Consider the following 14054-nt stretch of genomic DNA (forward strand, 5'->3'; position numbering starts at 1 on the left):
TAAATTAAATTTAACAATATAAAATTATTTATAGCAATTTCAATTTAAACAAACTACTACAAACTAAAAAAATAGAATGGGCTAAAAAACAAATAGAAAGAAAAAATATGAATATAATAAAGAGGAAAAAAGAAGAAAGATGTTTAAAAACTACTTTCTCCTTCATCAGAGGTATAAACAATTTAGTAACCTTCTCTTAAAATATAATTAATGAGTTCTTTTTCCTATATCTCTCTCTTATGTATAAACCAACCCTTAAAGCCTTGTTATTCAGTCCTGACAGCAAAAACCTACTAAGAGTTGGACTTTTAACATCTATTTTAACTTTGAGCAAGTAAATTAATTTTAATTCTTTTCCTTTACTTTTAACATCTTGATCTTTAATCCCTCCAAATAATGTCTTGAATTTTTTTTATCCAGCTCCCTCTTTTGGTTTGCAACTTGTATATCCCCTTTAATAATTATGACATCACTTGGCTTCATTTGTATATCCAATGTAGCATCTTTTTCTATATCATTCTTGTTGCCTATAATTTTTAAATCCATCTTCAGTTCAGTCTCAGTGTTGTCAGGTAAAACTTGTTCCTCTTCCATTACTTCTTTTAAACAGTCTATCTATAATGGCAGGCATTCTTGAAATTAACTTCTGGGTCCATTGTTTAAAAATATCTTTCAGTACATCCAATGGTAAAATACATTGCTCCATTCTGTATTAGTAAACATAAGTGTTCTCCTTTAATTGTAATCTTTAGTACCTTCAGGTTTCCTCTAATGTCCAATTTCAAAGCTTCACCCTATCATTTTTAAGTAATTCAAAACAAAAGCATTTTCTCATAGGAAGAATTGCTATATTTAATTCCAAAATCAATGTTCTAATTATATTTTTCTGTTTATTAAAAATGTTTAAGCTCTTGAACTTGTATTTAAAAGTTTTTTTCACTGAGAAAGAAACTCATCCAGTGCTATAAAACCTGTCAATCCATAGATTCATAATAGTTAAAATGCAGCTAACAAGCAATTTCTTAAAATAATTGGGAAAGGAAGCATGAGAACCCAGAGTCCATAAAGGCACCAATAAAACATTGAGTGAAGCTAGCTTTCCCTTGCCTTCCAGAACTCTAAATCCATCAGAGATCACTGTTTAGTGGTCTGTTTGTGAGAAGTAACTGACTGAAGCACTTGTGGGCAATTTCAGGTTCTCTCCTTATCAAAAGAAGAATTACAAAGAGTCAGTCTACTTGAAGGCTCTTCTTTTCACTTTTACAGAGCTGTCTTCCGCTTACAATTTCTTGCCCAGAAATCCAGGGAATTTGGTTAAATTTTAGAAGCACCAAATTAACCCTCCCCTGTCAATATTTCTTTAATTATTACTACAGATTTTCTGATTTATTTATTTATTTATTTATTCACATTTTTATACCGCCCTTCTCCGAAGACTCGGGGCGGTGTACAGCAGATAAAACGACAATAATACAAAATACCATTTAAAATACCATAACAAAATTAAAAATCTAATTAAACTGCTGTATACTTAAAACTATTAGGTAAAAAATACAAAGATAAAACCCCTGTTAAAAACCCACTAAAATCCCCAATTATTAAAATCAATCAATCAGGCCAGCCCCGCTTGGCGAAAAAAGAAAGTCTTGAGCTTGCGTTTAAAGGTCCGAAGATCAGGGAGAAGACGGAGTCCCACCGGCAGCTCGTTCCACAGAGCCGGGGCCCCCCACAGAGAATGCTTTTCCCCTGGGGGCCGCCAGCCGACATTGGTTGGCTGATGACCCCCTAAGGAGGCCCTCCCTGTGAGAGCGCACTGGACGCACCAGACAATGGGAGGGAACTGGCGGCAGCAGGCGGTCCCGTAAATATCCCGGTCCGATGCCATGGAGCGCTTTAAAGGTGATAACCAACACCTTTAAGTGCACCCGGAAGACCACCGGCAACCAATGCAGCCCGCGCAGGAGAGGTGTTACATGGGAGCTACGAGGAGCTCCCTCAATCCCCTGCGCGGCCGCATTCTGTACCAGTTGGAGCCTCCGGATGCTCTTCAAGGGGAGCCCCATGTAGAGAGCATTGCAGTAATCCAGGCGGGAAGTGACGAGGGCATGAGTGACTGTGCATAATGAGTCCCAGTCCAGGAAAGGGCACAATTGGCGAATCAGGCGGACCTGATAAAAAGCTTCCCTGGCGACGGCCGTCAAATGGTCTTCTAAAGACAGCCGTACGTCCAGAGAACGCCTAAATTGCGCACCGATTCCCTGGGGGCCAACGATTCGCCCCCCATAGTCAGCAATGTGGTAAGCTGACTGTGCCGGGCTGCCGGCATCCACAGCCACTCCGTCTTGGATGGGTTGAGTCGGAGCCTGTTCGTCCCCATCCAGACCCGAACGGCTTCAAGACACCGAGTCATCACATCGATGGCTTCGTTGGGGTGGTTCAGGGTGGAGATGTACAGCTGAGTGTCGTCGGCATACAGCTGACAACTCACCCCAAAACCACAAATGACCTCTCCCAGCGGCTTCATATAAAAGTTGAACAGGAGGACCCCACACGTGAGTTGCCTAGTGGTCGATCTCTGACCTCCTGTCAACACCATCTGCGAACGGTTGGAGAGGTAGGAGGAGAACCACCGTAAAATGGTGTCTCCCACTCCCAAACCCCCCAACCGTTGCAGCAAGATACCATGGTCGATGGTATCGAACGCCGCTGACAAATCTAACAGGACAAGAACAGAGGAGCAACCTTTGTCCGGAGCCCTCCAGAGATCATCAACCAACGCGACCAAAGCCGTCTCTGTGCTGTACCCAGGCCTGAAGCCGGACTGGCACGGGTCTAGATAAACAGTTTCCTCCAGGTACCGGGGGAGCTGCCAAGCCACCACACTCTCAACAACCTTCGCTAGAAAGCGGAGGTTGGAGACCGGACGATAATTAGCCAAAATAGCTGGGTCCAGGGAGGGCTTCTTGAGGAGGGGCCTCACCACCGCCTCTTTCAAGGTGGCAGGGAAGACTCCCTCCATCAGAGAAGTGCTGGTAATTCCCTGGAGCCAGCCTCGTGTAACCTCCTGGGTGGCCAGTACCAGCCAGGAGGGACACGGGTCCAATAAACATGTGGTGGCATTCAGCCTCCCCAGTATCCTGTCCATGTCATCGGGAGTCACAGAGTCAAACTCAGCCCAAACAATGTTCTCAAGACGAGCCTGCGTCATCCCGCCTAGATCCACCCAATCAGTGTCCAACCCATCCCGAATCTGAGCGATTTTATCATGCAGATAACTTCCAAATTCCTCAGCTCAACCCTGTAAGGGGTCCTCCCGCGCCCCCTGAAACAGAAGGGAGCGCGTCACCCTAAACAGGGCGGCTGGGCGGTTATCTGCCGATGCTATAAGGGCGGAAAAATATTCATGCTTTGCCGTCCCTATTGCCACTAGATAGGCCTGAATATGTGACCGCACTAGTGTTCGGTCAGATTCGGAACGGCTGGCTCCCCAAGCGCTCTCTAGGCGTCTTTTCCGGCGCTTCATCTCTCTCAGCTCCTCAGTAAACCAAGGGGCCGGTCGAGAGCAGCGCCGGGTCAGAGGCCGCATAGGCATGACGTGGTCCAAAGCCCCCGCCGCCACCCTTTCCCAGGCGGCAACGGGTTCTTCAGTCGAGCCGTGGGCCAGATCCTCAGGAATTGGCCCAAGCTCCGTCAGGAACCTACTCGGGTCCATCAGGCGCCTGGGACAGAACCACCGAACTGGCTCCCTCTCCCTGCGGTGAGGGTTTACGGTCTGAAAGTCCAGGCGAAGAAGAGAATGATCTGTCCACGACAGGGGAGTGATGACTAAGTCCCCCACATCCAGATCATTCAGCCACTGTCTCGAGACAAAAATCAAGTCCAGCGTGTGTGTCCCAGTGTGTGTGGGCCCATTCACTAACTGGGTCAGGTCCAAGGCTGCCATGGAAGCCATGAACTCCTGAGCTGTCGACGATGTCTCGCCTACCGACGGCAGATTGAAATCCCCCAAGACCATAAGCCTGAGGGTATCAACTGCCGACTCAGCTATCACATCGAGCAGCTCGGGCAGGGCTGCTGTCACGTGGCAGGGAGCCAGGTACGTGATCAGTAAGCCCACCTGTACCCCTCGGCCCCACCGCACAAAGAGAGACTCACAGCCGGCTGTCTGCGGGACAGTGACCTCCCTCGGCTCCAAACTCTCATTAATAATAACCGCAACCCCCCCACCCCTGCCTTGAACCCTCGGCTGATGAAACCTGGTGGACACATTTCAACGAGGGGCACACCCACTTCTGTGCCCAACCAGGTCTCCGTAATGCCCATCAGGTCCGCTCCCCCCTCTTGTATCAGATCTGCAATTAGGGGGGCCTTATTAACGATGGACCCGGCATTGCATAACATCAGCCGAAGGTCGCGGCCCTGAGGAATCTGACCACTCGGGGAATGGGAAAAGGCAGCGGGACCGGAGCACGCGATCGCTTGTAAACAGCGCGGGCACACTCCATGATATGGTCCCCGCCTTCCGCCATATCTGCCCCTCCCATAAACTGTGCCAATAGAATAGTGCTCTTGTCCATGGGCATCAGTCACCCCCCCTACAATCTCTGGACCTGTCTTCATAACGCGAGCTCTAGCAAGGTCTGGCCCCCTCCCACATACACCCCCCCTCTCAACCCCCCCAGCCCTCCCACCCCTTAAAAGCCTTTAAAAGATTTAGTTAAAAACCTCCTCAAACCCCTTTTTTGTGCATGCCACCTCTCAGGATTCCAGAATCCGTCATTAAGGTAAGCCCTCGATAGAATAGGGGGCCATGTCTGTGAGAGAAGAGCATCTCGCAGACCCAAGAGTTGTGCGGGTGAGTATATCATAATACCAAATAACGGTCAGGGATCGAAGAGTCGTGCCCCAACCACACAAGATAGTCTCTTCAGTTCGGGTAACAAGATAACATCTCCCAAGGATGCTCTGCCAGTTCAAGAAAGAGGTTTCAAAGCACCAGTCAGATCCTAAAGAAATGTCCACCAGCTGATCGCAAAATGCTCCACCCGTCGGCCCAATATGTTCCTGCTGTCAGTCCCGAGTCCAAAGACCCAGAGATGTCAACGGACGATCCGCAGGAAAAGGAACCAAAGAGTCGACGGGGAACACCCGTAATCTGGCCCAGTCCGGGGGGGGCGCGATGGCCATCGCCGCCGCCCACTCCGGCCCTCTCACTGACAAAGCAGGTCGCCACCGTCTCCGCCGCCGCCCCCCGCCCCCAAGATGGGCGCAAACGGGCCACCGTAAACTCTCCAACTGATGCTGGCGAATTAACAACTCTCTGGGGTCCTGGGAACCGGGTCCACTTCCCGCCGTTGTTGTTCTCCCCAGGAACTCAGGCTCGCCAGAGTCCACATTTCTCCAGTCTTCTCCAGGTTCTCCTGGCCCTCCTGACCTGCTGATCAATAGGAGGTATAAATCTCATTTCAGAGTTGACCTCAAAGTTCAGTCAATTTTATTGCATTAAATTGGACTAGGTTCTAAAACATCAGACCATCAGACTGTAGTCAATGCATATCCTTACTGTTAACTAATAAAGCTAAAGGCATAGGAGGCGTAGGAGAAAAGCAGGAAGAACTGGAGGGTAGAGTTAAACAGATCATCACTTTAGAGTCCTTGTATTACCACAAAACATCCAAGTCTACCTCCCTTCCCTTTGAATTCCATTCCATCCTTATCCATCTAGCACCATTCTTGTGTATAGGTGTGAGCGATAAATCTTTCTGAGCTACAAGTCAAGCTATGGTCATGATGTGCCTGACAGTAGGCAATTTAGTACTGGGTTGTCTTAAGGGCTTTTTCTCTTTTTCTTGAAAACATTCTTCAACAATCTGAAGCCTTCCTTGGCTAGTGCTAACATACTTCTTTAATAAAATAGTTAAACAATATAACAAATAAATGATTTGATAAATATTAATATGATTTGTTAAGTATTACATAAAACACTTTAAATCCCTACTAATTAATGTGTTTCAAGATCTTGTTTTTATAGCCATAGTTAAAAAGCTGGGTTTTTGCCTCTGTACTTTTAGGATTTTTATTTGCAAGTCAAATTTTAACATACTCAGAAATGTGGCTTCCGGTTTTTTATTTTAAAATAGGGCAGGTAGCACCCTACTGAATGATTTTTTAAAAATTCACAAAACAATAAAATAGGATGCACCTTTTCAAGATCATTACGGTTATAGGGACAAAATGTTTGAGTGATGGGGAATTTTTGCAATCTACCATATGGAATGATGTTGCTATCGTACTTGACGGATACTGATTAAGAATAAGGATTCTGTGACTGCTACATCCTGAAGTCTTCTTCTTTCTCCTATTTCTCTATCACTGTGACTTCCTTCCATCTCCTAAAGAAACACAGCTTCCACCTTGGTAGTAACATGTGAAGCTGATGAGAAATGTAGCTCCAAATTCAGCACTTTTGTTAAAATTGAAATGCATCTTGCTACTCCCAAAGACTATTCAAAAGGGGAGCACATGTCTTAGATTATTCATAGTGGTAGATCAGGAGGGCAGTAGGTGGGAACTTCCCGATTCATGCCGATTCATGGATGAGAGTGATGTTATTCATTCAGTCTTGACCAACTCTTGGCAATTCTATGGGCGAAGTCTCTCCACATCTTCTGATCTTACACTGCTTCTTCAGGTTGGTCTATGCCCTGGCTGGTCAGCTGATCCATTAACTACAGCAACTGTTGCACAATAGAACTTACTTTGGAACAGACTTGCTTAAAATTACACTATAAATACCACAATGAAAAATCTGAATTTATGTACACAAAGTTAGTAAATTCAAAATGATCTTATAAATATTTTGCATGCATTAAGCTACAATATAAGAACAGTTGTCTCAATACCAATAATATATTTAGTCTGAAAATTTTATTGAAAGACATACTTCTCAAATACAGACTGTGGCTTATTTTTGTAAAAGCTCCCTCCAAACAAGTTAATGATTTAAGAACTATAGCAGCTGGGAACCAATAACTACACTTTGCTGCCTTCTAAAAGAGTTTTTTGAAATATTATTTGCATTATTCCAGGCTTATACAATTTAAGTCATTCTTCTGTAGGAACAGTATCAGCCTGGACAGTTGAAAGTATTTTGCCCTATTTTAACCAAACAACTCCTGAGCATTAGTTTATATTCATTCATATCAAACTAAAAATATTAATCTTAGGTAAGTACTCTACGTATAGAGAGATTTTTGCAACAGGTTTGGAAAATTTCATTTAGGATCAGCTAATGTCCTCAAAAAAAGCTTAAGATTTATTCTATGTGCTTGTCTAAGCTAGTGTAGCAGAATTCATCCTTTGACCTATTTGCCTACCTCAAATAGTGTCATATTACCTTTTTGTGATGAATAGGATTATATCACTATGGGGGAACCTCCTTGGGGTGTGAATGTTTGTTTTGAGATATTGGTCATGATGGCTGCAGAATCAAAAACTCCCAGTCTGCGTATTGCCAAATCTCTTAACAGAAACTATTTTGTTCTCAGTTTCACAAACCAGTGAAGTTCATCTGAAGTCTTCTAGATGAATTTATGAATCTGTTGCATATCACAGCCCAACAAATTTCACCATAACATCTCAAACCAGATGACTCATATGAAACCAACTGCTTGAGCCTTTGATTACTAGGAATGTACTCTTTGTTGTATCATTAGTATCATTCTTAGAATAAAAGAGAGCTTGCCACCTTGTACCAGTGTATTCACAGTCACCTTATCTTAGCTCCCTGCCCTACTTAAAAAAAGGAAGTTAGCAGTTACAAACTAAAACACCGTCCTTTAGTATCACTTTACCAGAATAACTTAACGGCATACATAAAATTTATAGAAAATAGAAATGGTGACTGTCAACAATTTTTTATTTTGTTTAGAAATTTGTCTAGCTACCTGAAAAAAATATAAAAGAAAGGATGTTGAGGTGTCAGATACTCTAGGAATTAGAAGAGATGGCAGGCATTTCTCTAATAAATCTGCATCTTATTTATTTATTAAACACATTTTTATGATGCCTAACTCACACATGAAGACTCTGGGTGGCATATATCAATAAACAGCCACAATTTTAAAAACCCAACACTCTCTCTCCATCCTGCAGCAGCAACAGATACAATCAAACAAACCACTCTGTCCCAACCCAGCAGGGTCACCAAGCCTGCTGACTGAACCATGTCTTCAGGGCATTTCAGAAAAGTAACAAGGTGAGAACCAATCTTATATCTCAGTGAACAATGCTCCACAGGGAAGGAGCCACTACAGAGAAGGCCCTCCATAAGAATTGGTGGGACCACTCCCTCTTTCAAGAAGGAATTAATCATTGCTCAGACACACTCACACATCTCCTCCCATGAGGCTTCAATCAGCCAAGAAGAGCAAGGATCGAACAGACAAGTAGCCAAACAAGTAGCAGCTGAGAGACCCCTGTCCACTTCCCCAGGTTCAATGGGCTCAAACTTCCCAGATTGGTTTGTAAGATGTAGTCCCCATCACCTCCATAGACTCTGCTCCAAAGCTGGAGTCCAACATACTCCAAATCATGTGACTGATTTTATCTGCCAGATGCACAGCATATTCTTCACAGTAATCCTTCAGGTAGATTTCAGCCTTACTACCTACAAGGAGGGACTGAGTCACCCGAACAGGGCTGCTAGGCAACTATCATCAGACCCACAATGGCAGAGAAATAATTACATTTTCCCACTCTTATCGCCATGAGGTAGATCTAAATAGTGGCACTAGCTTGTGTTTGGTCATCTTCACTCCCTGTCACCAGCGACACTCTTAGCTCACTTAAATTCCCTTAGTTCCGTTGTGCACCATGGGGAAGATTGGGAATCATGGGCAAGACTGGGCACAGCCACGCAGACGTGATCCAATTTAAAGCTGCTTGCCACATTATTCCATGAGGTTACCAAGGCTTCAACCCCAAGTTCCCTCTGGAACTAATCGGATCCATTAATCGCCTGGGGTGGACTGATCAAATCTGCCTGCTGAGAGCTGTGGCATTCAAGAAATCGAGGCTCACCAGTTAATGGTCTGTCCATTGCGGGGGAGAAATCAAAACATTCCCCAATTCCAGAACACTCTGCTCTGTTCTTCTTCTGTACTTCTGTTCCAACAGAAAAACCAATCGGGTTTATTACTGCTACCATGAGTTGATCCCTGAATGATTCTAGCTATATAAATAAGATATTTCAGCAGTAATAAACCCGAAGGGGAGTTTTAGTCTTCTCTGAGGTACATATGTGTAATATCCGCTGCATATTACATGAATTCTCATTATTTGTTTATTTAATTAGGAAGAAAATGGGCAGAGTAATGGCTTTTACCACTACAATCAGCAGGAATTTCTACAATTTTCTTTCTTCTAGGGCAATGATGGCTAACCTTTTCCAGACCAAGTGCCCAAAGCGTGTGCACATGTGCGCGCATGCCTGAACCTCCAAAAAACAATGCCCCTGTGCATGTGCCCCACTCTCTTTGCCCCCTGTACATGTCCCGCTCCCATTCATGTGCGCACAGCCCCCTGCACCTGCCCTGCACCCATCACCCCACACATGCAGCTGCCCCGCATGCCCCCACACCCCACACATGTGCACCGAGTCCCCCTGCACAAGCCCTGCCCTCCACATGTGCATGCCCCCTACATGTACCCTGCCTCCCCATGCATGCACTTCAGACACTCGAGGACCAGCTGGCCGGCGGGAGGCGTGCACACATGCACAGCGGAGCTGAACTGGGGTGACAGCTCACAGGCCATGAGAGAGGGCGCTGAGTGCCACCTCTGGCAAGTGTGCCATAGATTCGCTATCACAATTCTAGGGCAAATGGTATCTCTGAAATCGCGTTTGTAAAGGTCATGTAATTTTGAAAAAAACTATAAATCTTAAAGAGTATTCGCCAACAGGCTTAACAGTTTTATTAAGAGTAGTTTTATTGGATCCTATGTGTGTTCTTTGGACCTTTCCTTTACAATACAGCTTATTGTTGACAAATGTGGGTTTCACTTAGAGTCTGTGGGACTCTGGTGCTCTGATAAGCCGATAAACTGATAAGAAAATCATGAGTTAATTTGGGCTACTTCCTGGGACTTGAATACTGAGAGGTTTTATTAATAATCTTAAAACAAACAACTAAAGTTAGTATTTTGACCTTCTTTGAGGCTCAGACATTTGCTCTACTAAGAGCATTTAGCCTTCCTGCTTCATTAAGTCTAAAACGTAATACAGATAGTCCTCGACTTCCAAGCACAATTGAGCCCAAAATTTACGTTGCTAAGTGAGACATTGGTTGAGTGAGCTTTGCCCCATTTTACAGCCTTGCTTGCCACAGTTGTTAAGTGAATCATTGCAGTTGTTCAGTTAGTATCACTGTTGTTAAGTGAATTAGGCTTCCTTATTGACTTTACTTGTCAGAAGGTCGCAAAAGCTGATCACATGTTCACAGGACACTGCAATCACCATTAATATGAGTCAGTTGCCAAGCATCCGAATTTTGATCATGTGACCATGGGAATGGCTGCAATGGTCATAAGTGTGAAAAACAATCATAAGTCACTTTTTTTCCAGTGCCATTGTAACTTTGAACGTTCACTAAATAAACTGTTGTAAGTTGAGGACTACCTATAATTCGTGAAACTCCTGAAAGGGGGGTCCCACAGGGGTGGGGGTACTTCAGGTGGGCACTGCAGAGCACAGGCAAGCTGGCAGAAGCTAAGGACATGCACTTCTGAGTGTGAGAAGGCTGATGGGGCTGCAAATGGGCCGATGGGACTTCTGGCCATTGCTACAGAGTCCAGGTAATGGAAAATGCTCCAAAGCAGCACATCTTTGCAAAATTGGAATGTATCACAGGCATATATTCTGGAATTTAATTCGATACATATTTGGCTGTTGTTATATACTTTGGTCACCTAAAGAGAAGGAAGGACTCACTGGAGAAGAGCCTAATGCTGGGAAAGATTGAGGGCAAAAGAAGAAGGGGACGAGAATGAAGTGGCTGGATGGAGTCACTGAAGCAGTAAGAGTGAACTTAAATGGACTCTGGGGGATGGTAGAGAACAGGAAGGCCTGGAGGAACGTTGCCCATGGGTTCGCAATGGGTTGGACATGATTTTGCAACTAACAACAACAACAACAACAATAAATATAAATATAAAATGAAGATGATATACTTTTTTATTTCCCATGCACATTAAAATATTTTCAATAGTTTATTTTTTATTTATTTACTTGTTCATTTGTTGAGTAGATTTATATGGCGTCCAACTCATAGAAGGTGACTATTTTTTTTTTCTTGGGGGACTAAATAGTGGTTCTTCAGTAATCCAATTGCAGCTTCAGTCTCTAGTGTAGTACAGTAGGGCTATCACAGCATGACAGAACATCCATAACCCTGTTCTAAGAGCCTAAGGAAAAAAATATACAGTATAAATAGCTACATATGCAAATATGATGTTGAATTACACTCTTAAAATATGGAATTTGATCTTTTGTTAAAGATTCTAACTTTATGTATGTAGATACCAAAATTATATACTATTGATGTTAAAGAATGGATTCAAGATACTATATGTGTTCTTTCTCCATAGTATAAAAATAAAAAGATACAATTTAATCTAAATAATAAGATCTAATAAGATTGAGATTGGGTTAATTTTATTTTGATATCATGTGGATCTTATTGTTTTCTTTTTCTATATTATTTTCCTTACAGTTACTGTATTTTATTCATTCCCATGCATATACTTTCTTATTACCACTACTTACCACTACTCTTTTATTCCTTTTGTTTATTAGGTTTTTTTATAGTTCAATAATTATAATAAAAAACATAAAATAGCATACCCATCATAAGCAACATTTCCAACGTGTTCTAGGGCTGAAATGCTTGCTGCACTCACTGAATGACCATCAGAGCCAATTCAAAGATAACACCCATCATTGCTCTTTCTCTTTAGAGTTGCTGAAGGATTACTCACGACTTATTTGATCAGCGATCAGCAGTTATGACAAAATTACACATCAGTAATACAACATAGAAAGCTACTACATTATAAAAGTGAAAAAGAAAAACTTCAAAAAATGGTATTAAAACTATACGTAAAAATTTAACAACAGCAGATGAGATAACTCATGCTGGATATAATATTTACTCTTCACTAACTCAGACCTAGTTTTGTGATAGTTGTTTGTATACTTTCTTGTACCTTTTAGATCCACCATGTGAAAGGCTGAGGTTGTCCTTCATGGGATGAAAGATTATATTAATGAGGTAGAAATGTTGTATATGCTGGTGGAGTTATGTATTAATGCCTTGTGACCAAGTGCAGCTCAGTTGTGAAAAAGTTGGAACAGCTTTAGCAGATTCTCACAAAGAATAATCATTCGTGTTTTTATGTGTGGCTTTGATTCTTTCCATTACACTACAAGTAAACTCCTTCTGTGAAGAAAAAGGAATAAAGCACAAACCATCCCACCCTCCTGCTCAACTCAGTATTTGTCATAACTTTCTGATCTTGTTTTCTGCCTCTTTTTTGTCTGTGATGGATCAAAACAGATTCCAAATCCTACCTGTCATAGGTAGAAGCCTTGCTAGCTCGAGAGTCTTTTAATCAAAAATAGTAGGCTATGAGCAGTTCACCATGAAAGCCAAACAATTAGGAGCACAGGTACTTCAACAGATAAAGGTGAACATCTAGTGAGGGAATGGAGGACATTAAAAGTAAAACATTGGGTTTTAAGGGATGGTGCCATAGAGAGAAATTCAGATTCTATAGCATGGTCTACACTGTCTACATGAAGGGCTTCTGGCAGAGGATGACCAGCATTTTACAAGAACTGGGAAGTATATATTTGGAAAATGGCTGCCTTTGCTTATACAAAGGGCTTTGAACTAAAATTGAAGAGGAAGGGTGACCAATCTTTAGGCTCTTTAAGACTTAATTCAAAGAATAAACCCAAGACAACCAATCAAACAATGAAGCAGGGAGTCATGAGAAGGAAGGAAAATTCAGATATAAAACAAGAGATGTCAGAAGCAAATGTGGGGTCAACCATAAAAGACTCAAGATGTCTATACACTATGTTCAAATTTTGAGGAACACACTGAATGAAGTGCTAGTACACAAGGACAGGTATTCTATTGTTGCCGTTACCAAAACTTGGTGGGATAAAACTCATGATTGGAATGTGCTGTTGGAAGGATATAAACTGTTCAAAGGAAACAGACTTAACGAAAGAGGCAGTGGAGTTGCATAATATGTAAGATGTCACTATGCCTCTATTGAAATGCATAAAACCAAGGATGAAAGCCTTCTTCAATGCATATGAGTTCATATAAAAGAGCAACAAAATGACATTGCCATTGGTGTATACAGTACTATAAGCCACCCAACTAATTAGAGGAAATAAGGTGAATTTTTTGCTAATGTTAGCAATTTAAAATATGAATTAAGGTAATATTAGCTAGGAAACATGCCTAGTAAAGGGGGATTTTAACTACCCTGATCTCAACTGGGAGACTAATTCTGCACCAAATGGGAGATCAAACAGGTTTCTGATAAGCCTGGCTGACAACTTTGACATCCAAAGGGTAGAAGAGAAAATTACAGTGTTAGCTATACTTGACTTAATTCTTACTAACAGAGATGAAATGGTAGAGGGAGTTGAAGTTGTAGGAATTTGGAAGAGAGTGACCATGTCAGAGTGCAATTCAACAAATATAGACACAGGTCATTGAAAAAAGTCGAACTATTGTCTTAGAGTTTAAGAGACCAGACTTCAACAAACTAAGAGAGAGTTTAAGAAGGACTGTATGAATGGAAATCTTAAATCCTAACAACTCATGCTTGGGAAACTCTGAAAAATGAGATTATAATAATAATAAGGGGCGTGCATAAGAGCACAAAAGTGCCTACCATTCCTGTCCTATTGTTCTCTTCATTATAGTATTATATGCATATTTTTACTTATAATTTTACTTATATATACTTTTTCT

This window comes from Ahaetulla prasina, chromosome 8, assembly GCF_028640845.1.
Source record: "Ahaetulla prasina isolate Xishuangbanna chromosome 8, ASM2864084v1, whole genome shotgun sequence".
Classification (NCBI taxonomy): Eukaryota; Metazoa; Chordata; class Lepidosauria; order Squamata; family Colubridae; genus Ahaetulla; species Ahaetulla prasina.